This window comes from Meleagris gallopavo, chromosome 3 (genome assembly GCF_905368555.1).
Source record: "Meleagris gallopavo chromosome 3, MGAL_WU_HG_1.1, whole genome shotgun sequence".
Taxonomy (NCBI): domain Eukaryota; kingdom Metazoa; phylum Chordata; class Aves; order Galliformes; family Phasianidae; genus Meleagris; species Meleagris gallopavo.
In genome coordinates this window covers 43,192,060-43,215,958 of record NC_139406.1, presented here as the reverse complement: position 1 = coordinate 43,215,958, position 23,899 = coordinate 43,192,060, and the positions used below count along the sequence as shown (strand labels likewise).

At 37.6% G+C, this 23,899-nt stretch overlaps 1 long non-coding RNA gene across 2 annotated transcripts in view; it reads right to left on the bottom strand.

The window, feature by feature from the left end:
- Positions 1–23,899, bottom strand: part of LOC146544683 (uncharacterized) — a 59,271-nt gene that overhangs the window by 5,779 nt on the left and 29,593 nt on the right. The window lies entirely within an intron of this gene.

The window sequence follows — 23,899 nt, the reverse complement described above, 5'->3', positions numbered from 1 at the left end:
ACATGAGCCAGAAACAGACAAGTCAAGGACAAGTCAGACAAATGACAGATTTCTCTCCCATTCAACTGGCACTTCTTAATATTTGAGATATTAGAACCATACCTAAATAAGCCATAAACTGATTTCACAACAACATCAGATAAATAAACAAGGACAAAAAAGAAAGGAAGAAAAACAAGCAGGTGTCTCAAGTCTAAAGGCCAACTCCTATTTTTACTTTGATTGAAAAAAACAATTATCATCAGTTTAAAGGGGAGAAGAATCCAGACATTTGTCAATAAAACATTCATTTAAAAATCTTGTTGTTGTATATGGAAATTTTAATGGCAAAATTACCTCAGGTAAACACAATTAAGTCAACTTCTGTTCCATGTTTCCAACTAAGAATTCTATGTTTTTACAGCAATTAAAATTCTTGTGGTTCAGAATAGCTGATTTCACACATCTAAACTCCCTTTATTTTCCTAATTTCCTGATCCAGATTTGCGTTTTTGCACTAGCTGGCTTAAAGTTTAATTTTATTGGAGCTCATAGTTCTGTGAATATATAACACAAAACATGTGTTCATTTCTTAGCCCCCTGAGAACTCTGAAATCAACAAGGAATTTTATCTACAGTCCATACTTTCAATTCACTGTGAAGTCTGCACCCAAAGGCTCAGATCAAAATGAGAAGATGTTTTCCTCAGGCAATGATACTAGGACATCTCATAGTGTAGAAGAATCGTTCTTTTCCCTTTTACGTGCTCAGTATGTAAATGGTCTAAGTCCCCTCATCCGTACGCCCAACATCAGAAACAGAAATCATTTCTTGAATTTTATTTCACAAGCAGTTAGTTGCACGTCACAAAAAAAAAAACTTTCTCTTGAACTAAAATACTATGTTATTCTCAGATGTACAAAGTTAAATATCATCAAAAATCTGGAAGCTTTAAAGGAACAAATTTTCAGTGATATCAGGAACATTTGGTCAATATAAACGTCTTAAAAGTAAATGCTTTCAAATACATTGTTCAAGCAGTAGGCAAAAACAGTTCCCATTTATAAAATGGTTCCTATTTATGGGAAGAAAGGGAGTGCCCACTCCAGCTAACATGCCAGCAGTTGTCATTATGCTGCCATTAAAACTTACTCTCAACTAATAAATAGATCCATTTCAATTTAAGTGAGAAAAGAAATAAGGTATAAAAAAAAAAGTGTAAAAGGATAAGACATCTTGCAAAGAGAGGTTAATTGCGCTAGCTTCTGGTTTCACAAACAATAGGGCTGTTTAACAGAAGCAAAACCTCAAACTATAATGACAGTAGCTCAGGCAGTTTATGCATTAATCACACACAACCTTTTGCTACCCAATAAGTCTCTTTAAAAGCTAAAATAAAAATAAAGCACATTGTTGAGAGGTTCATGACAGCTCCCACTGATGCAACTACTTTTTAGGCTGAAAACAAATATAATAAGAAAATAAAACAAAGTTTACAAAAATTGTTCTAGCATACTTTTGGCAAGATTTTAGGTTTTGTCTAGCAAGTTATTTCAAAATAAAATTCTAGTTCCTTCAGTAGTGAACAGTAACCAAAAGCACAGGCATATTCAGCAATATCATTTACTACTTCTGCAAGTGGAAACCCATCTTCAGGTTAGTAAGTATAAATTGATTAAAGCAAACTATATAACAATGATAGGGACAATTAATTATTGATAGTACTGCCAGGTACTCCTCCATCTGTATGAGCTCTATAAGAGGTAGCATTAGGGCTGGGATGGCAACATATGCTACAGCTGTTTCAAACATATGCTTGTGAATAATTTTTCCTCCTAGATTCACTTCTCAATTTCTAGAGCAATTTCTCATAGAAATTCACTTTTTAAAAGTGAGTGTCGTCATTCTCTTACCTAACACCCTTCTCTTTATCTCTTTATTAGAGCTGTGGCTTCTCCGTGGAGAATTTCAACACTTTTGATGGTATTTTTGGTGGAAAAGGTACCATCTGGTGGCAGCATTCTGACTGACTGATACAGGAAAAAAGTGGAGGAACTGCAATAATATAATGTTTACTGAACACAACTCCTAAAAGCAAATTTTGCAACATCTCAGATCTCTGAACATAACTCAGTAACATTTTTCAGAGTTAGGATTATGAGTCTTTAGAGTGTTCCTTGGATGCTATAAAATAGAAATTGAGATCTCTGACTGGAACTCAGTACTTTCCCAGATAGGTATGTTGAATGAATCAATGTGAATAAAAAGTGAACCCTCTTTTAATACTTTTACTCCAGGAAATGATAATCAGTTGAAGAAGCAATAACAAAAAGATGCTCTTCCACATGTAAAGCATTGGTTTCTGGTTACACAACGAAGAAATATCACTGACACACACTGGCACAATAAACATAAAAGACAACTTCACTAAAAGGCTTGAAATATCCTTCCTTACGTATGAGAAAAATTCAGATTTGTTTTAAGCAGAATTTCATTAACTGTGAAAATATCTTCTGTCAAAATTGCACTTGTCATAGATCTGAACATAACATTAGCAATGCACGTTAACAGCAGAAAGAGTGCTTACACAGTTCTACAGTGCAGTGGGGACAAGCAAAAAAAAAAGATAACATCAGCATTTGTGAAAGGCCACTTTGTTGACTGCTAAAAGCTGAAATCATAGCCAAATTATAAAACAATTTGATTTATGCGTGTTAATGCCAAATAAATGCCATTCACTGGTACAAGGTCTGCTTTTAAGTGTAAGAAAGACCCTTCTCTTCTACAGGAAATGTGTAATTTTAAGATCACATGACAGAAACTTGGAGCACTCAGTTAATTGACCTGAAGGTGAAGCACGGGGCTGTCTGGAGCTGGGTATCCAACACGACGACGTAGATCATCCAACATGGCCCACACTGTCCAGATTCCAACTCCTCAGTGGAAATATAGTTTTATACCTATGTTACTTCCACGATATGCCATCAAGTCAAATTTCCTGATTTTTGACCAGACCACTGCAATATTCCAGTGCAGATGAAGCAAGTGTATCAATAGCCCACATTTACTTATTTCTGTGCAAGATAAACATTACCATCCCCCCCAGGCTCCACAGACATTGAACAACCACTTCAGTACAAGAATCTTCTGGATTATCAATTTATTCTCCACTGTTTATTTCTAGAAGCTACCTCCACTGATAATTTTCTCATTATAAGATCAAAAAGTTGCTTTTGAAAGGTCAGATCACTGATCTGCTTTTAGAAGTGTTCACTAGGCAAATATTCTCCTTAATTAGACTGGAAGAACAATATTAATTCTAGCAAAGTTGCACAAATACGACAAAAGCAAAACTTGGGCACACAAATCCAAATCAACAACAAGCTGGTCCTAGATGAAAGCATCTGAATAGACTTTAGTGATCTCAGCTCCCTTGCCAATTCACTGAAATATGCAAAACTAAAACATAACACAATCTCTGGAAAAAATATGTTAAAGCATTTAACAAGCATAATTACACAGAACTCATAAATAACAAGTTGATAAAAGTCTATCCAGAGGAAAAAAAAAGAGGAGACTAAATCAAACAAATGGACTTACTCCATTTTAGAAAACACGAAACCATTAATTGAAAGCTTGCAAAGAACACTTCAAAGACACTAAAAATCCATGGTGATGTAATGTAATTCACAGGAAATAACATTCTCAAATTCCAGTTTTAAAAAGTTCATCATATGTATTTGTACAGGATAAAAATATATTACCAAGAAACATTTTCTCATTCGAAAAGGAAAACACGAATTTATAATCGCTATATAAAGAAACTTAGTATGAGGCAAATAATAGTTTTATTGGTTTAATCAAAATATTCTATTCTGGTTTTTATGCCAATTTCTCTAGATTTTCACATTTTGCCTTTAATAATGATTATCCTTCCTGAAAGCTGCTTACATACTAGAAAGCCTCTTCTATTTACCTGCATTGGCTTTTATCATGGAGTCAGAGAATTACAGCAGCACAGAATGACTTGGAATGGATATTAAAGCCCACTCAGCTCCAACCTCATGCCATGGGCAGGGGTGCCCCCCAGCAGCTCAGCTGCCCAGGGCCCCATCCAACCTGGCCTTGAGTACCTCCAGGGATGGGCACCACAGCTTCTCTGAACAGCTGTGCCAGGGCCTCACCATCCTCTGAGAGAATTCAAACTTTTATGTACTGCTGCTTATTCTGTCATTGTGCACCATTTTTCTATGTATCAGAGAAACCATGGAGGTCAAAAAGAAGCTCTGGAGATCATTTAGTCAAACACCCTGGCAAAGCAAGTTTCCTACTGCAGGTTGCATTTAATTGCTGAAGAGAGCCTCTCTGTCTTCTCCAGACTAAATAAAAGCATTATCTCAACCTCTTCTTCTATATCATGTTCCCCAGCTCTTGATTGCCTTGATGTTCCTCTCCCAAGCTTCTTCTAACCTCCATTCTTGAATGCATGATCGATTATCAAGCTAGCTATCAACGTATAATAAAGTTACATGTTGCTCAAAAATCATATCTAGAAGATTAGCTGAGATGTTGCATGTCACTAATTTACCTACCAGTTAAGAAACTATATACAAGACCACAACTCTGTGAACTCTCGGCAAAAATTTTTTCCTATGTAGAATACCTTTCAGCATAGCATTGAGAATCTGGACAGGAAGATGCACTTCAAAAAAGCAGCTGAATGCAGTAAGAAGAGGAAGACGACGACTTAAGGATGCCAGTAATAGGGTTTTATTGTTGCATCAACCAAAACTAAGGAGTAGATTTCAGTGACTGAAATGAAATTGAACTGAAGAGTACATCTTCTAAGTCTTGGAAGGTTCTGTAGAGGAAATATTTCGCAGGAGCACAGTAGCAAAAGATTTAAGTCACTGGATATTTTTAGACAAATCATCTTCCTTAAGTCTAAGAAATCTTTTATGCAAAGACTAGGTCTGCTTGGTTCACAATTTAGCTTTTCAGACAGGTTGAAAAGTGCCTGAAAAGTGGGAACTGATGAGACTAGAGATGCTGAGGAAGGTGGCTTTGTTTGATGAGGCAGATAAATGCTGGGAACTGCACCCACAGCAATACAGAAAACTTTTGCTACATACAGTATGGGGATTCCACCTGAATCCAGACAAGTCTCCAAGCATGAATGCTTGAAGAGAAGGAAAAAAACTTTAGAGTTGTGGAGTGCTCTACTTCACTGCACCTTACACTATTTTAGTCGTTACCTTGAAAAATGACAAATGGCATTATCCCGATTTCTTTCTTGCCATCATCCTCCTCCCCAGTACCTGGGAAAAACCAAACCCATGGGGTATGCATTAAGCAGATGAAGGAGGGAGGGCATTTCACCCAGATTTTATCTGAACAACACTGTTAAAAACAGAATGGGAAAGGCACACTACATAATATTCTCAATCAGGCTACTCAAATTCACACCTACCCAAGATCCGGTTCTTGGAATCAATAGTCTCTTTGGTTGCAAAATCTAAAGGCTCAATTGTCACGTTTTGACTGAACTCTAGTACTTTTCTGCATACAAATATTCACTGTCAGCCTTCAGATTACCCTACAGTAATTGTGGATTTTCTAGATAAATTACTATGAAGTGACTAGATATTCTTCTGACCATGTATTCTCTCAAATCTCCTTGCTTGCTTTATTTATCCACATACCATGTTTACTTTTTTTTTTTTTTCAGTAGTTCTTGTTCTGCCAAAGAGGATGAAGCACTGTTGGCAAATCAAATGGCACTGACTATGTCACTACAGCAAGTGCTCTCCCTGACAGGAAGGAAGGCTTCCCACCACACCCTGCCTGTGCACTACTGGAGTTGGATTTGGCCCCTGCAGATGCAGCCATCACTATTGGTTAGCTCAGCGCTAACTTTGACACTTAATCTAACTATCATGAAACAAGAAAGTAGTCTGCCTCAAGGTCTCCACTATGCTTTTAAAGATTCATCTTGACTTATAATACAAAGTCCTATATTAAAGTCCCAATTCAATTAAAAAAAAAAAAACAACATATAGGAGATTGAGCACTCAGGAGAAGGTGGGAAAAAGCAGATCCATGGAGAACAGGAAAGCTCCTTTGGGTGGTACCCTATATTTAGATTGGCTCACATTCCTTGTGAAAAACCACACCTTCACTCTCACTAACCATCCTTCTTTCCCAGAAGAAATAGCTCTTTATTTTACTGTGCACTGCTAAAAAGAAAAGATGACAACTTTTTGACCTATACTATATAAGCAACTCTATTTAACAGAGAAACATAAACCAAAACATTTCTAGATCTAGCAACAAGTTACCAAGTGAAAATTCCCTTCAAATACACATTTCATAAATTACATTCGGTTCCATTGTTTTAGTCATTGGTATCAAAGAGTTCATTAAAAATATTCAGTTACTAAGAAAAAAATTCTGTCTACTAATGCTTCAGCAAGCAAGTTTCCTGACTAAAATATACAAAAGAAAAAAAATCAAAGAATGAATATGTTTCCCCCCTTCTGAAATGCACACTACCAAACATGTTATTAGGGGTAGACATGTAACTAATTCTGCTTGTATGTAGAAGTTATATGTTGTATAACACCATTCAGAATCACCAAACTAAATTCTGAAAACACAGTAATTCAAAACTAAATACAACCTCCTCTGCAAATCTAACTGTTTGCATAGGAAAACTACTCCAGAACCTTGGTGGTTCTACAGCTAGAAGCTCTTTCCAAATTTCTTGCATTCTTTTGTCCATGACCAGTCCAGATGTTTCTCTTGTGCTAAAATATTCTCCAGGTTAAAGAGTTGAAACAACATATCTTTATTTACTTTCAAAGTAGCTTGCTGGCCTCAGCTAAAGGGACATGTGAGGGATAGAGTTTGCACTCCAGTAGAAATTAAGACAACTCCCTCCTTCTCTCTTGCCACAACATGAAAAATAGCACACCAGCCCTCTTGAATCTACCTGAAATATCATCAGCAAGAGAAAAGCAGAATGAGAGCAAGTAAGCAATAAATTTTGTCATTTGAAAAAACCACCAACATTTTCACTCCAGAAGGATGGAGCAAAAGTTTAATGCCGCATCTATGCACAATTTATTCAGATGAAAAATAGGTTGACAAGATGATTGATTTAGAACCATGAAGTCTGAGATCTTGTTTGTGGGTAGTTTAGATTTCTTGACCAACCTCCAAGAAACCATCTCATCACCACTGTTTAAATAGACATTGCTCTCAAAAACAATGCCTGGAAGAACAATAGCATTTCTAGGAACAATTTTATAAATTTTTCAGACAATGTAACAGGATATTTTAGGGAGAAGAAGAAAAAAGCCTTCAAAAAATGAAGGAAAAAAAAAGAAAAGAAGGAGAAAAAAAAATGTGTTGAACTGCACAGGCTTAATTTATGGGACACTGGTGGATCAGAGCATAAAGAAAGCCATGCTGATGTTTTCAAGGCTAAACTAAGTGGCTGGGGAACATAACAGGCTCCAGCATTTCTTTCCTGTTTAAATTCCCAGTTTGTTCTTGATTTCCTTCAAAGTAGAAGTTCTATGACTTAGAGAGGGATTAGATTTTCAGTTCAACTCAATCTGTCACATGTGGGATAAAAGATTCCTTCTCATTTTCTATCATATTTGGAATGAATGCAGCATTTTCAGCTATCTTATCAGCTAGCATTACAAGACTCTGCTCTCACTCCCGTCTCAGGATGTATTATTAATGATAGAGAAGCACAGCAGGCAACAGAATTTTACACAATTGATGGTGCTCAGTACCACGCCAAGACATTATTAATGCCCCTTTTGTGAAAACAAAAACAGAGTTAAAATACAGCCTGTAGCTCATGGGACTATGGTTTAATATTTCAGGATGGGAATGTTCTGTTATGGACATTTTGATTTGGAACAAAAAAGCAAGACGTCTCTAGGTCAGCATTGTCAGTTTGTTCTCTTCCTTCTCTCTCCAAATTGCTGAGCACTTTAAGTATATCACTGATGGTTTTTTTTTTTTTTCTTCCAACCTTAAATCCCACATAAAAAGAAGAATAATCATTTTGTTTTGAAGTTCAGTAAGAGTTCCATATCACAATCCCTCAAAATAGTTATTAAGTCACAGCAAGGATGGAATTTAATTTCTTACCCATTCAAGACTTGGCTTAATTGCTAATCTTTATTTAAAAAAAAAAAAGCAGAATCGTTGTTTAAGCTGATTTTCTTAGAGTTTGCTGCTTACATCACTTTTGGGGCATAAGAATTCCAAGCAAAAGAGTAAGAAAGAAATGAGCAAATCCCTCCATCCCATCATCCTAGTGCTTGCTCATAAGACCCTTGACCACAGGCTACTGAAATTCTCACCAAGAACAGGTATTTTGAAGAGAATCTGATAGTTTGGCTGGGAGTATGGTCACATGAAGTATCAGCTTGTGTCTAGCAGCAGTCAGGTATCAATGCTGTCTTTCTGTTTGCAAAATGCCCATCACTGACACTGTGGCTTCTCTAAAGGAAATTTCTCTCAGTGGTTTCCTGAAAGCCAGAGAAAGATGAACTTCATTTCCACCAGTGAACTGTAACGGGAGAGCTCTGATGATACATTACGCATAAGAAATGAGTCATGCTGTGGTTTCCTGCTTCAGTTTATTGAGCGCAGAGCTGCTTGGCCTTTTTCTCCAGCAATGACCCTTGTCCTGCTCAGAAGCCCTTGAAGATAGCTCCTTCCTTTCCCAGTCTCCATAGCTACAGTCAGGATCAAAAATACAAGTATGCAGGCTCCTACTCTTGGCTCAGAGGCAAAAACTTACACCCACATCTTGTAAAATCATGGTGGCCAACAACAGCCTGAAGTACAGACAAGAACAACAGAACTATACAGCTGGCTAACAATTGCACCAGTGTTTCAAGTTTCTGCAATTTTTTTCATCTAGAAGTACGCTTAGTTGAGTCTTAAGGACATTTCTTGTGAATTACAGCTAGCTTCATAGACTCTCTTGCTGACGTCAGATTCCTCAGGGAACAGCAGCATGCTGACTGCAAGCAAAAGAGGAGATGCTTGCTGACCAAACATGGTAGGGCAAGAAGTTCAGGCACTCTGGGTGTAACCTGCCAGTTGAGGGGAAATCTGTGCAGGCCCAACAATTCTTAAATCTAATAAGGCAATGTATTCTTACATATACACCTGCTTTGTGGGAAGTTGGGAGTTGGACTTGATGATACTCATGGGTCCTTTCCTTCCAACTTGCCATATTCTATGATACTACGAAATTAGATGCTTATAAGTATACTTGAAAAAAAAAAAAAAAAAAAGAAGCTTACATATTAGGTAGGTATAGGAATGGAAAGCAAATCACGAAGTGGAAGTGTCTAAGAGCTAGTCAGAAAATCATTGCTTAACAATATAAATAGGAAGCTAACAAAAATCAAATGCAGATGGTCCATTTTGACCCTGTTACATATGGAACATTGGTCAGCAGTACAAAGCCACGGATTTCCTTGGAAACCAGTCAGGCTACTGCAGTTAACATCTACCTGAGATCTGGTTCTTGAAATCAATAATCTTACTGGCTACAAAATCAAAAGACTGAACTGTTATGTTTTGACTAAGTTTTAGTACTTCTCTGATTACACCCAGTGTCAGCCTGCAGATTACCTACAATAGTAGCAGATATTTCAGAGAAACTTTTTAGATAAGTTCCTAAGAAGTGACCAGATGTCATTCTTCTGACCATATCTCTCCCATCTCCCTGGTTGCTTTCTTCATCCACAATATCACTTTTCATACTTCTTATTTTGCCTGATGTTTTAGAAGCACCTTCCTTAGAATAATCCAGATTTCTCTTGAAGCAGAAGTGGCCTTCTCTCAGAACTTGTGTGACAAGCTTAACTTCAAGGTGCTTACCATTCTAGGAAAGCTTCTTGAAAAGGTTGTTTTGGCAATTCTTGTGGTTCTTGTGTTCTCATTTCAGGGAAGCAGAATACAATTATCTGAAGGGTGCTTTTGTCATCTCTAGCATTTCTGAAACCATCATGGAGTAGACATGCTGAACATTTCTGCAACGCTCCTTCAAGCCCCAGACTTAGTTCTTTCAAGACTACATACAGAATATTTACAGCAGGAAGGCCAAGAGCACAAGCACAGCTCTACACATACACAGAATCATAGAATTGCTCAGGTTGGAAAAGACCTTAAAGATCATTTATTCACCATTTTGTGTGGGACCCAGATTCCACAGATATCACAGTGGTCTCAGCATTCATATCCTGGAATTCCTCATGACAAGGTACAAATTACAATTAGAATGACAGTTATTCCTTGGGGGAGAAAATGTGCTGAAAGAAAGCAAACACTTCATGTCTTTTGGGGAATACTTGAAGAGGACATTCACTGATGGGTATAGCTAAATTTTCTGGGGTCTCTGTAGTTTGGTTTTTAAGTGCAATCTTAAGTGGTGCTGAAAGCCCTACAGGAGATAAAGTACTGGATGCATTAGAGTCTAATAGCACTGTGTGTATAATGTTCAGTCTTCAGATAGGAGCAGCCTTAAAGGTTAGATCATCCTTGAACATCCCCTGAATAAATAGCTTTTCTAACAGTGGTGCCTTGGCACATACTCAGTCTTGCTTCCTGCCTTCCTAACACTGAAAAGTTACATTTTCCAATGCAAAACTCAATTGGTGACTGTCATTGGCCTCACTCACTCAAATACAAATTGAGTACTTCCCTCCAGATATCTATGATATAAACTTTATTCAAGCTATTAATCTAAAAGCCTTTTATGATCTCTCAAAATTACAGCTGGATTATTCTGTTTGCTTTAATAGTCATTACTGGTGTTTTAAAAAACTAAACTGTTGTTTAGTTTTAACAGTCTATTATCTATCTACCTTGAAGTTCTAAGAAAAAACAAATGTAAGAAAGTTACTGAAAACGGTCTCCTCAAAATAGCTTGAAGGGAAGATGTTAGATTCCACTTTAACAACCATTTTTGCTAGACAGTACTATAATCTGCAAGGACATGAGGAAAACAAAACCACACCAAGTTTTTCTGCTGTAACTCCTACTGAGATACTACTGTTCATTTCAACTGAATAGGGATTAAGTCTGTACACACTGTAGTAAAGCTAAGCCACTCTCTCGTTACACCTGCAGCTAAACTGGGGCAAATGATATTGAGATATGAAGAGAAGTGGAACATCTTTTTGAAGTGACAAAATACTTTTCTTACCCTCCTGAAGTTTTATAAATATGACAAGGATACCAGTTGCAGGTTTTCTAAAAGAACTGATCTGGATATTTCAGATTAAGCGAGACTTACTAGATGCATTCATATACACTCTCCTTTACATTTATGACTGACAAAGAATAATTACAATAACTTTTCCAAGAACTTAACTGATTCAAGCCTCAAGAAGTATAAAGATGCAAAATTTGAAGACAGCACTAAACATTTTTTCGACATAGAGGAATTCAGTGACACCTTTGCCTCATAAACACTTTTATGTCAGCCACCATTATGTCAGACTGCTCCTCTGCTGCCATCTGTCAAACAAACTATAACAGAACATTAGTGGGAAGGTTCAACCTCTACTACCATACCACCAACATCTGCCTCTGACATTGCAAACCGACATCATAAAATTGGAGGCATTACTTTCAGAGCAGTTCTCATGCTACTTTTAGAATAATAAATAAGCAGAAGTTGGAAAGATGAGTATAGACATATATATGTTTCCACTTCCACTTCAGAGATTCATGATTTTGGACACTTGCTGGGTTTTCCTAAATGCCAGCCATATTTTCAGCACCAAACCACACTAATATATGACTAAGTATCAGCTTACGATAACCAGTGTAGAGTTCCTTCAACATACACCTAACCTGAACTATAACATTTCTTTAAGAATCATAACATGCTGTCCATGGACAATGAACGATCTGCTACATTCTTCCAACTAACATATAAGTATTAGAAATGTAGAAAGTATTACCAATTGTTAGAAGAACATAAGAAATTCTACCTCCTTTCCAAAACAACTGCTACACCACAAGTTGTAGTAGCTTTAGGACATAAAAGAATATCAAAAGAGATAAGCATTAAATCATGGCATAACTTCGACAGACTACAAAATATAAAACTATCCTGGGACAAAATGCACTTAAGCTCTCTGTTAGACATCAATGAAAATATCAGGAAAAGAAAGCTAATGCTTATGAGGGCTCACTTACCAGTTATCTGAAAGCAAATAAGCCTAATGCTCCCTCCATAGAGCAGTAAAAGAGGCACACAACTAGAGACCACAGTGGACTATTGCATTACAATCTTATCCAAGCATGGAAGGGCTGATGGCTACTACAAAGTTTCTGACCACCTCCGTGGCAGTCTTCTAATATCACCAGGTCTGAGAAGTTGCAGTGAAAAACTTGTACTATGGAATATATTTCTCAGCAATGTCAATAGCTGCTGGTTATCCAACCAATAAAGCAAACTGCAAGGACATTCTTCTCAAAAGTGCCATCAGCCAATTACACTCTCCCTCCTCAAACAATTACTGGCATAATGATGATTGTGTCAGATAGAAGAGTGACTATGAAGTGATGTAAATATAGTCTTTGTACTGCTTTTAATTGTCTCTATTAATTACTTACAGATTGAGAGTGTTCTTGGATATTGGGTGTTCAGGATATGTCTAAGACAATTGCTTTAGGAATGTCCAGTACAAACAATTATATGCTGTAGTACTTTTCTGCAAATGAATAAAATATTACAAAAGTGTGTTCTCACTGGAGAAATAACACAACATACAAGTTAATGGGGGAAGAAACAAATGTTAAAAGCTGTAAACAAGTTGTTGCAGAATGGATTTTAAGAAGGATTAAGTCATTACTGCTTTTCTAACAGTTGTTTTTTTTTTTTTAACATAGATTCCACAGTTTTATGATCTCTCCAACTTCTCCACTCTCAGTTGCATGAAAAATAAACCTTCCTAGCTTTGAAGGACACTGAAGTTAAATAAGTTACTGAACTTAAATATCTCTCAAGTGAAATGAGTAAAATAATACTACAGCTCAAAAGTTGCCACTTTGTGGTTGTCTCACACAGAATAAGCCACACATTGACTTGGTTTTCTTTCATGATAATTTAATGGAAGGCTCAGGCTGAAAGAGAAAGCAGAAAAAGAAGTCCACGCAGCTATGAAGAGTCAGCAATTCACAGCCATTTAGAGCTGTATAACAATGCCATAGGACAGGGCTGGTTTGAAATCATTAAGGAGACCAAATCTTGAGAGAGGAAATTGTAGCAAAATTGCATTATTTATAGAGTTAAACTATTCATTGGACTGAATCCAAAGTAGTCGTTATTAAGCACTGAAACTTTGCCTGCTATGAACAAGCTATTCTGTTCTGTCTCATATCAATATTACAACAGCTGGTTTTAGTAAAGCTTTCAGTAATGAATTTTGGCGCTATGTAATTCACTTCTGATCAACTTTGTAAGCTCATCATTACAACCATTTTTGAAGGAAATTCACAAACACACGAACTTACCAGCAATTACAGCAATCTCAAACAACAGAATTAAGTTTTATCTGCTGAGTCTCTACTTATTTCAGTGTCTCTTATCAGGATGCTTTATAGCTTGAAAATGCCATTGAAAGCCTCTCTAAAAGTCCGATTTCTAGGTTTGGTGGTCAGTCCTGTAGAAGTGATACCACGTGCGGAAATCAACCTCAAAATCTCATGGATTATCCTGTGGGAGATGATTTTACTAATCCCATAAAGTCTTCCTTTTCGAAAATCCACAAGATCTACAATCACCCTACACACTGTGAAATGCTAAACATTGTGCTCCAACCTTTCATGTAGGTTAGATAAAACCATTTGCTGCAGATAATATCATCGTGCACTGTCAGAGCCTCCAGGACTGTAACACTGAACAAGACATAGTTGGAAAGGCATGGGAACAAACAAGAGGAAGAGAATGACAGCAAAGTAGCATGATACACGGGTTTCTGTTAGAGTCCTCCTCTAATGTCCTCTTTTGCTTAAGAGAAAATGCAATATTCTTGCCTATTTTTATTTATATGAACATATTAGGGTATGAGGATTGAAGAGAATAAAGGTACAATATTTATAAGTACAAAAGCAATACTTCAGTGCAGAAATGGAAAACTCATCTGAACAGACTTAAAAAGGGGAAAAAGTACAGATACTATTATACTCCATTTTTATTATACTACCTTTTTGAACAGTATTCAGAACAGTCTCAGGCTCTGATGGACCTCTTTTGACCTTCATAAAACCTTGTGGAGGTCTCAGACCATGTCTGCAAGGAAAATATTTCATCTCTCCGCCAACCCAACAAGCTCCTTCGGAAACCAGATGAGGAACCATCAGGCTGTAAACCTGCCACCATACTAATGATGCTAGAGTTGGCAACAGAACACACAGTTTCCAAGAAGGATGATTTCTAAGAAATCATTTTGCTGAGATTGATTTCCCTGTTATACAAAGCTCAATAGCTCTAGAATGAAGTTGGTATTGTTATGAATGACTTATAGCTTCTCTTGCGTTCTTTATGTAATGGTAACACAGCAGAACGTAGTTTCCAAACTACAACATTGAGGTAACAACTGGATACCGTTCCAGTTTTGATAACCAAAGAGAGAAAATGAAAGGCTATGCCTTCACTTTTACACAAATAGATCAAGTAATTGGTCTTACATGATACTTGTTTTCACCCTCCCGTTAATCAAAGATTTCTCTAACCCTCTTTTAATCCGAGTATCCTTGTTTCCTGGATTTGGTAGTAACCAAATTGCAGTACAAAGTTCTTGAGTTTTATTATGACAAGTAGAGGGGCCATTCCCATTCAGCATCCACATCCCAGTCCTTGTACATAATTAGTATTCTGAAAATAAAGGAACTCGCTCCAAACATAAACATGGAATATGACAAACAGCTGCTGAGCTGCAGACTTTTCAAAAGCTGAAACACTGGAAGCAGTCCTTTTGTCAGTGTGTATATACTCTTTGATTAGAATGTATTTGCTATACAGATCTACAAAAGAAAGAATGAAGTGAGGTTGTCAAAAGGACAGAATAATTCATAATTTGTTTTCTTTAAGAATAATCTGATGGATTAGTTATGAACTACTATGACAGATTTATAAGTGCTCCAAATCCTATAGCTGCAAGAATGCTGCCCATACATGGCATGCCAACATGTTATAGGATTTTTTAGTGCAGAGGAAGAAAAACACTTCTGAGTTGCTTTTCTTAATGTTTACAGGTATCTTGAGAAAAATAATAATCTAAGAAAAATATCACTTTTCTACAGAAAACCATTTTGCTGAGCAATCCCATTAAATAAATGCTTCCTAAATTTCACACAGAGGGCAATAGAGTCGCATGTATCTTAGATGATCATTCCCCTCCACTGGATATAAGGAATACAACAGTACACTTATCACCATGAGAGTACAAATGAGGAATGAGAGAGAAACAAACAAAGAGGACCTATTTGGAGTACAAGGCTAAGATTTCTGACAGTTGAAACAGGTGTCTATATAACACCAATCCTTACTTAGATCTGTAAAAACTGCTTTTCACAGGGAGAGAGAAGGAAAAGGAGGAAGAGCCTTGAACAAATTATTTGGATTTGAGGCACTTACCAGCTCAGACTCATCTACTAGGAATATTTTCTAAGTTTTATTTATTTTCCAAGAGAAATGGGACACTACAGAATAACTTTTCTATAGGTCTGACATATACAAGTGTAATATTCATTCCATGTCAGGAAATGTCTTGTTCATATAACACATTTCTCCCAGCAGGCATCATAAAAAGCTTTTCTGGCATAATTAACATAATTGAATAAGAAGAATAAGGATCAGGTTTCACATACACAGACTTCTGGTTAAAAGCGGAAGCTGGAATATGTTATTCTGAGACTATGGAATTATCTCCCAAGGAGAATATTCCACAGCAGAAACTACTAGAAAAACCACATGAAAAAACCACGCTGGGAAAGTTGATTGCTTTCAGACAAATGTATCAGCTATTCCATGTACTTCCTGCTTAACTGGGGTGACTACTAGATTGTTTTTCATCACTATCCAGATGAGATAATTATTCAAAATCACACAATCACACAAAGAGTCATCCAGATTGGAAAATACCTCAAAGATCATTGAGTGCAACTAAACTAGAAACCTAACTAACATTAGTGGATAGAGAAGTATAAGACACAAACATGGAACAAATCTGTTTCTGCTAGACTTAAATTTCAGTCATTTTGCCTTATTAGTTGAAGTAAATTTTAAATTAAAAGTTAATTTAAAATTAAGATTCTCTGTGTAAAGAGCTTCTTCTCAATACTGCAGGGGAGGCAGAGCTGCATGAAAAGCCCAGCCACCTCTACCCAGCATACTGTGTGAAATGCCAGCTGAACCCTAAATTTGTGGGACACCATAAATCACTGTACTAGAGGCCAGGTGCAACCACAGGGCAAGATGAAGACAATCTGAGCTGCTGTTAGCTGTTGTGTTGTACAAGGACAGGTTGAGAGAGCTGGGGCTGTTCAGCCTAAAGAAGACTCCAAGGTGAGCTGATAGCAGCTTTCAGCATCTAAAGGGAGGGCTGTAAGAAAGAAGGGGACTGACTCTTCAGCACGATGTGTTGTAATAAAACAAGGGGAAATAGTTCAAACTAAAAAGAGGAGATTTGGATCAAATATAAAGAAGGTTTTTGTTTGTTTTAAATATAAAAAAGGGCAGTGAAGCACTGAAACAGGTTGCCCAGGGAGGTTGTGGATGCCCCATCTCTAGAGACATTTAAGGTCAGGCTGGAGGGGCTCTGAGCAATCTGACCTAGCTGTACATATCCCATGTCACTGCAGGGCAGTTGGACTAGATGGCCTTTAAAGTTCCCTTTCTACTCAAATGATTCTATGATTCTCTGCCAAAAGTAAACAGCTCACAACAGTACAAAACAAAAGGTTGTAAAACAAAATCACCTTGTGTAAGCAAAAGCTTTTGGAGATGATTCCTGGCATGCAAAGCAGTATCTGCAGCACATACAAAGCCTTCTGTTCCAGCCAGGTGTGTGTGATGCTATAACAAGTCAGCCAGAACAGGGAGGTAGTTTGCCTTGATCTTCTCTATCAGTGGCTTTTCCAAAGAAAACTAAGATTTTTAAACATAAACAACTGAAACAACTGAAAAGATCCTCAAGAAATATTTATTCCTATCCTAGCTTCCAGGCTTAGAATTAGTCAATTCAATGATACTTGTAGCAAACTCTACTCAGTTCCCTCTTATCACTAGGCAGTTTCATGACATCCAGGATGTGGCTGCCTGCTCACTGCTGCTCTCTGAAGTTCTTTCTGGATCTCTGTGCCTGACATTGCTATCAAGGAGTCCTGAGAATCTTCTATCCTCTGTTTAAATAATTCTCACCTTCCACCTAATCCAATCAATTCAAAAGGAATACAATATATTTGTCAATAAGAACAAAAAAAACTAATATTGTACATTCAACAGCTTCAATGTTTCTTCTCTCAAAATACACACCAAGCTTTGCAATACTTCTTCCATGGCTAAATCCTCCACTTCTGCATTAACAAGTACAGAAAGCAACAAGATACAAGATTTGTTGTGTTACACCACTTCTGCAACATCTACTCCTATTGCAGATGCATGATCTGCAGCAACAGATCACACCAGAAGCCAGAAGGCAAACAGGCCAAGTTCTGTTTGCAATACCTGTTGCTTAACACACAGATGCCTTTTCAGAAGTTACAGAGTAAGTTCCATCATGCTTTGTAGAAATTCTTGCTATGTGTAGGATCACATTAAACTGCAAGACTGGGGGGATCAGTTAGAAGTTATTGAATTAATCTGCAAGTCACTTTGACCCAAATCCTCAACAGTTACTTAGCTTTTGAAATATCCCAGTAACTAAAGGAAAGCAAAAGGTAACCTACTTCTGTTAGGTATCCTTCTATGCATATCTCCCACTCATGGATTTGTGTCCATGTATATCTAGGTGTGCTTTGGCACAAGCTTAGAGTTCTGAAAGAGCAACTGCAGAGCATTTGGGAGGAAAAAGTACATGATACTAAGTGTTCCTGTGAACTATATGCACTCTACAATTTTGCAGCCTGCTGCTGGATGTTTAATAGGATTCTAGGACTTCAAAAGGGATAACAGAAACAGGTTTCTCACTTAAACCTTTCAATATTCCATAAATAATCTGCTGTAATAGTGCAGTCCAAGTTTTAGGTAGTAGTAAAGCAATAAGTGGAAGATGCTATTAAGTGTAATAACCTTGTCATTCATTACCATCAGTAGTTTTATAGGTATTAAAAGCTATGATTCCCACTCATTGCAGTTGAGTTGGGAGACTTTAGAGTAAGACTGCTTAGGAAGACAACACCAAATCTGCATAATTCTTTTCCAGAGAAGCATTGTTCAGGAGTGCCACATCTAGTTTCAGCTAAAACACAACAGCAACAAACCTGGTATCACCTACAGGGAATGGCATACTGACAAAAACATTCTTCTAGAAACCAGCATGAACTCACTCCAAGCAACAGAAACTGAAGATAAACACCAATCATTTCTTTAGCAAGGTGAATTAAGTGTGCATTACAACAGTACAAACTTAAAACACATGAAACTGAAGAACTGCAACAAGCTCAGTACACACACACCGTACAGTGACATTCCCAAGTCACTCTGTTTACAAATGATGCATTGCAAAAGCCCTAGGAGACTCCTCCTAGGAGACATTTTAAAACATCTAGGTTGGAAAAGACCTCCAAGATCATCTAGTCCAACCATCTACCTACCACCGATAACACCCCACTAACCATGCCCCTTAGCACATCTACACATTTCATAGAATCAATAGAATCACAAGGAAAAGACCTGCAAGATCATATAGTCCAATTGTCCTCCCATTACCATTGCTATCACAAGTCACTAAACCATATCTTGTAGCTCCTCATCCAGATGTCTCCTGAACACTGCCAGGAACAGCAACTCTGCCACCTCCCTGGGCAGGCCATTCCAGTGCCTGACCACTCCCTGAGAGAAAAAGTTTTTCCTTATGTCTAATCTAAATCTCCTCTGGCAACAACTTGTGGCCATTTCCTCAGGTCCTGTTTGTTCCCTGGGAGAAGAGCCCCTCCTCATCACAGCCTCCCTTCAGGAAGTTGTAGAGTGCAATGAGGTCAGTTCCTTACCCAAAGAAGGGTATATCCATCCAGGCCATAGGCAGCCAGTTTCCCCAGGAGAATACTGTGAGAACACCTCCAGGGACAGTAACTCAAACACCTCCCATCCCAGTGCCTGACCACTCTTTCAAAGATTAAATTTTTCCTAACATCCAACCTCAACCTCTCCTGGGGTAACTTGAGGCCATTACCCCTCATCCTATCACCGTTACCTGGGAGAAGATGCCCACTCCCATCTTGCCATAACCTCCCTTCAAGTCATTGTAGAGAGCGATAAAGTCTCCCCTGAGCCTCCTCTTCTCCAGACTGAACAATCTCAGTCCCTTCAACCACTCCCTGTAAAACTTGTGCTCCAGACCCCTCACCAGCTTTGTTGCTCTTCTCCAGACATGCTCCAGGGCCTCAATGTCTTTCTTGCAGCAAGAGGCCCAAAACTGAACACAGTGCTCAAGATGCAGTCTCTCCAGTGCTGAGTACAGGGGAACATTCATCTCCCTGCTCCTGCTGACAACACTATTTCTGACACAAGCCAGGATGTCATTGGCCTTCTTGGCTACCTGGGCACACTACACTGGCTTATGTTTAGCCAAGCATTGACCCTAGATTCCTTCCCTCCACACAGTCTTATAGCCAATGTGCACCAAGCCTGAGGTTGTTGTGGCAAAGTTGCTGGACACAGCACTTAACCCCATTGCCTCAGCGCAGTGATCCAGTGATCCAGCCTTTTTCAGATCTCTCTGAAGGGCTTTCCTATCCCCAGGAAGCTTGATACTTACTCCCAGTTTGATGCCACCTGTAAGCTTACTCAATGTCCTCACCCAGGTCATCAAAGATATTAAACAGGACTTCTCTCTTCTTTCTAAGCATGTTGACAAAATGCTCTAAGTAGTTTGTTCTTTTGTCTTATCACAAAATCTAGCAGGTACCTAGAGCTGATAAAAAGTCAGATAAGAAGTAGTAATTTTCACCTTCTCCTTTTATCACTTTTCAAAATCAAGAGAATTCTGAGATGTTGTGAAGTATCGTGAAGATCCAGTAATAGCCACTTCATGAAGACTCTATTGTTAAGGGACAAACCTAGTGTGCAACAGATACCATCCTGAGCCACTTCATTCTGGGTACAAATACTCTGAACTTTCACCTGTTTCAGAGTAAGGGAATATCTCTCAAAATTACCTTAACCTAAAAAACAACTGTTCCAATGGAAGAGTTTGCAAATATGTTTTTCTGTTACATCAACATGCCCAAGGGTCACAATGCTTGGATAGCAAGAAATATCACGTGGCTGTTAACCAGGAGAAATAGATTCATCACAACAGGTTGCTTCCCCTCCTTAGTCCGAGCACAATCAACTGGAGAATAAAGAGAATAGACAAAAAACAACAACTACAAGTAGTAGACATCTTGCCTTGCCTTCCCCCTCCCCATTTCTCTTACATTTAGTAAAGAAAATTGATGGTTACAATTACCTTTCAAGATGCAGAGTTCTATCCAGAGTCACAGCTCATTGTCAAAATTAAAACTATGATATAACTAGGAGCTCAGAATGTTGATTAAACTATGCCAAAGTACTTATCCTCCTGTGCTTTCTTGTCTGTTGTAAAAGCAGTTATAGAAACCAAGCAACAGTGCCATTCATTCCATTCAATACTGACTTATCTCCATCATGGACTAAGTAGCCAGCCAGAAAGGAAAAAAAAACCAAAACCTTCCAACACGGAAAGGAATGAGCAGCATACTTAGCCAACTACTTACTTGATTTTCTAGTTTTAATGAGCAAACACTAACTATCTGGTATTGGAAAGAAACTATGCACATAAACAGAAATAGATCCAAATGGATGGCCAAAGTTTCTGCTGGTCTCTTATTAAATGCACCTACTGGATTTTAATGCGGTTTCTCATATCTTCTAGGGATATTGCTCCACAGCAGACTACCTGGCTTTCTAGAGTCTGGAAAACCAGATTCTTTCCTCCAAGATGTAACATGCCAGGAAAAAAAGCCTGACGTCCAGAAGATCTGTGCCTGTCTATCAGGCAGGCACTGGCAGTCTCAGGCATGTTAATTATATTCAAAGTCATTTCCCCCATCAATGCAGACGTCCGTGACAGAGATGGGTTACCACATGCAGAATTAGTCACCTTCTCTCATACACAGTTAGCAGGAGCACTGCTTTTAGTTACCCAACTATAAACGAATAGAAGAGCATCTTTTTGGCCTAAATTCACATTTAACTGCAATTTGATAGTTATTGGTACATCTTGACAGCTGTGCAAGAATAATACTTGTTCCAAAATGCAAAATCTAAGACTCCCTGTACAACTGGGCTCACTCACAGCACTGAATAGAATTGATTACTAGTGTACTCAGCATATGGCACAAAGAGATACAATATGGCTTAGGAGCAGTTTAGAAGTTTGGAATAAGAATCCAGACAAGATGATCCCAGAACAGTAAGGACATTAGGAAAATTGTTGATGTGAACAAGGAGTCAGCTGTGTGGAGCAGCTAGGACACTATCAGAAAGCCCTCTGCTCCAGTACACTGTAGAATTTTGTCCAACATACTTTCAAGTAAAACAGGCTAGGAATGGTTATCATTTCTCTATTAAGATGAATATTTGAAGTTGACAGGAAAAAATACTAAGAGAAACAAAGTGATCAGTGGGATTAATAAGACAAAGTTCATAACACATAGGGTTGATAAAATATATGAAAAAGTATAAGGCTTTAGTAAGGAAGGATTCTTGCAAGTTAGTTACATGATGTAGCTCCTAAACAATAAGTGCATATAAAATACATACTATGATCCATTCTTAAAGTGCATTGCAAAGTTTATAGACATTTAAAGAAGTTTAAATGTTAAGTAGCAACATGCAGAAGTTTCCAGAGCTCCACAGTCTAAAGTCAAATATCAGGTTTTTAACCTAACAAATGTAAGTATCTTACAGGAATGGCTCTATAGTAAGCAAAATGATAATATTCTGTGCTTTAAGTAATTTTGAATTTCAAGTTCTAACAAAGACAAGGATTTTTTTTTTTATTTTCATCATTATTAAATTCATAACTTTTTTAAAATTAGCAGAATGGTTAAGACATGGTATCTGCAACATAGTCATCTTTAAAGCTGTCTCCTCACAAAACAAGACAATATTCACATTCAAGGGGAAGAAAATTGTGCATAGGACACCAAAGACAATAGAAGGAAAAAAAACATGTTCCAAGAAATGCTTTTGCTTCAATGCACAGCAATGTCCCAGAGCACCAGGGCTTGGGGATAAAAGATCTCTTCACAATAAAGCTTAACTCTCTTTCTTTTCTAGAAAAAGTGTTGTACAAATGAATATTGCTACATGGAAACAGAAAAACAGGTTAGCTTATACCTCACAATGCTTTTCTGATAAAGCATTTTGTCTCTTATCAAGTCCTTACCTAGACCAGAATAGTAGAGCAGAATAAGCATGTGCTCGTGTTTTGTCTTCCTTTTATTTGCCTAAAAGGGTTTTGATTAAGTATTGTAAGAAATATCTGCTAGCTCTGATTTCCTGGGGAAAAGTATGCCCTTCATCACATGTGGGCAGAGGCTATCAGCTGAAAACCACCTAATCATTTCTGCAAGTGACATCATTTTCTACGGGTTCATTCTCCCAATGCAGAAAGAGAAGTAGCTAATAATATAGGGTAACAAATTAGTCTAATTACCTCATAGTCTAATATACCTCTTGTAAAAGCTTTACTTTGTAAGAAGAAAAAAGTAAAAAGCCTGAAAAGGAATAATTTCCTATCTAACTTTACTGTGTATGCACAGACATTTCTAAAGCTTCTTTGCTGTGGTTTTATGATTACTTGCTTGCATCATCTTGTATTTGCTACCTAGAAAAAAGAGTTTACTTCATAAACCACAAAAGCCTCTTGATATTCTCTCCAGTGTAGCATTAATAATGTATTCTGATGTCCTGAGTATCATACTAGAAAGTTTATCAACAGGAAATTAACCACATAGTCTCATTACTTTCTGCATATGTTATCAGCTCCTGTCTCTATCACATCCATTTTGACTGAGAAAGAGAAGCACCACCATCTTACCTCTAACCAGTGGTTATTAATGGTAGTCTCACCTTGGAGAGGCTGTCATTTCTGAGACACTGTAAGGACTTCTACACATACAGCATCCAAAAAGCAATTTTGAACACAGGTAAGGCTGTAGTCCTAAGTCAACATCATCTAGATTTCTTAATGCAGCATCTTTTCTTACAATCTTGCAAAATCCAAGAGCTCACTTGTGTTCATTGAGCATATTAATAACAAACAAGAAAACCCACCCCATCCTTTGGAACAGCTCACTATTTTTTAAACTCGCTGTTTGACAATTAAGGGAGACAGATAGCTGGAAATGCTGTCTTTTTTTGTTTTTCTTCAAGGGAAGTTGGTCTCCATACCAATCCTAACCCATTCAAAAAAAAAAAAAATCAACAAGCATCCAATTGCTTAGATCACAACTCTGGCCTCTCATTCATTTTACTCAAACACATCCTTGTGCTTTCTCTCAGCTTGTTCCTCATGGTCTTAATCCCAGCAACAATAAAGTAACTAACTACATGTAATTCTCAAATTTACCCACATTCTTCTTTGCTGTAAAAAAAAAAAAAAATCCAGGAAAT